Raw genomic sequence first — 2,463 nt, forward strand, 5'->3', positions numbered from 1 at the left:
GATAGATTTGAGGAAAGTTTGAGTAGACGCGCCTGTATTTCCAAGAACTTTCGAAATAATCTTAAAAGCACTATTTAACCTGCATTGAAATTGTATGTTTCCACTCACGAGTTCTTGTTTAGAAAGAGGTTTATATTATAATGTACAGTAACTGCCCAGTACCATTTATCCACTGAATAAAATGCCCAAACAATACACTTTCAAAAATCCAGGTTGTTGTACTGGTTTATTTCATACCATTTAAAAAATATATAAATTTTATAACGTGTATTTTTTAATTAAAAACTCCAGCTATGGAGTCGATTCCAACATTTCGAATCAACTCTCAAATCCCAACGCCTCAGAATTGAGGAATCGATTCCCAGCCCTAATATTTAACTCACATAAACACTTCATGGGACTGTTGAAACATAATTTAGGCGTCCAATGAGTCAAAATGTGTCCATGGGACGCCAGTTTAATGTTCTTGTTCTAGTTTGCTAGTTTTAGATTTAGGAGCTTAACAGAAAAGTTTTGAGTGTGAGGGTGTTTTTGAATTTGAATCTAAAGCCCATCCTCAACCAGACCTGACTTTCCAGTCAGTCATTTAGATTACTACTAGTCTTTCTCCATTCCACGTGAGTGGTATAGCACAGTCTTTTACTACCATTATTTAATTTGATTTCAAACCATTCAATGTAGTTCTGGATTGAAGATTTTGTTTGTTTGGTTTTCTTAACAGCATGTTAACTTGTCTCCTGACTCTAGTTCACTTAAAAATGTAGCTGCTGATGAAGTCATCCCAGTGATTTTTTTGTCACTTCTTTTGTTGTGTACACTTTTTATAGGTTGTCACATGTAACCTTCCTGCAATGTTCTGGGACATTCCTTCATATTTATAAAAAATAGAGCCTAAAGTTAACGTTCCTAGAATGTTAGGAATTGGTTCCCTCCAAAAATAACCAAACGGAAACCAAATGCATATGTTGGGGGAACGTTCTGTGTTTGCTGGGGAATCTTTTCACAAAAAAGATTTGTTCTGATTCATTCACTGATTCATTCAGTGCCAATTTCTGCAAATTACACATTTTATGCCAATAGGTGCTGACAAATGAGCGTCCTTTACAAGGCCGTAGATTTTGCATGAACATTGGGGTGGGGGTAGGCGTTATACTTGTTTGTTTTTATTATTGGTCTGGGCTGCTTTCATATAAAAAAATAGTTAACATTTTTTTGTGGGCCCCCCTGGACCAGTGGCCCTAGAATCATTACCACCCTGATAGCCACATACATCATCCAAACGTCTATTTGATGTGTGTGTTTACATTTGGAAGACATATTTTTTTACGTTCTTTCTAATCAGCAATACGTCTACAAGACGTAAATCAATAAGTATTTTTTGGATGGTTTCCAGAGGAAACAATCTTAATCAGACATCTCGGAGATTAATGTGTGCTATCTGGGCACCTTTCACCCTATTAGCTGCTCGTTCATTTAAAGGATTATTTCACCTAAAAATTAAAATTGTCTCATCATTTACGCACTCTCATGCCATCCCAGATGTGTATTACTTTCTTTCTTCTGCTGAACAGAAAGATTTTTAGAAGAATATTTGAGCTCTGTAGGTCCAGTGTCAACAAGTGAATGGTGGCCAAAATGTTGAAGCTCCAAAATCACATAAAGGCAGCATTAAAGTAATACATAAGACTCCAGAGGTTAAATCCATATCTTTAAAAGTGATATCATAAGTGTGGGGGGAGAAACAGATCAATATTTAAGTCCTTTTTTACTTTCACTTTTACATTCTTCTTTTGTTTGTCACCTATTGGGCAGGTAGGAAAATTTATGGTAAAAACAGATTTAAATATTGATCTGTTTCTCACCCACTCCTATCATATCACTTCTGGATTTAACCATTGGAGTCTTATGGATTACTTTTATGCTGACTTTCAGAGCTTCAAAGTTCACAAAGTTCACCATTCACTTGCATTGTGAGGACCTGCAGAGCTGAAATATTCTTAATCTGTGTTTTGCTGAAGAAAGAAAGTCATACACAACTGGGATAGCATGAGGGTGACTAAATAATGAGGTGTTGACCCAAATTTTTGGGTGAACTATCCTTTTAGAAGCTAATGAGCTTCTAGTTTGAAGCATGTTAAGACTGACAAAAGCAGAATATAACTCGGTTATGTTTAGTATAGGACTATTATTAATACCGTTTTGTACAGCTTGAAAAAACTTTAGCTCGTGAGCGACTTTGTGTTTTTAGTGGTCCAATGATTCTCTCAAAATATATCATTTGTCGCTACCTATTGGAGAAATTTGCAGAAATGGTCAGTGAATTACTGAATTTAAAAGAATCAAGATGAATCCAAATCTCCATCAATAGAAGTCACACTGCCATCTGCTGTACAGTTTTTACTGCATTCTATATTCAAAGCAGGCAATATTTTGCTAACATAAATGACACATCTTCCTGATTAA

This window comes from Xyrauchen texanus, chromosome 36, assembly GCF_025860055.1.
Source record: "Xyrauchen texanus isolate HMW12.3.18 chromosome 36, RBS_HiC_50CHRs, whole genome shotgun sequence".
NCBI classification, from domain to species: domain Eukaryota; kingdom Metazoa; phylum Chordata; class Actinopteri; order Cypriniformes; family Catostomidae; genus Xyrauchen; species Xyrauchen texanus.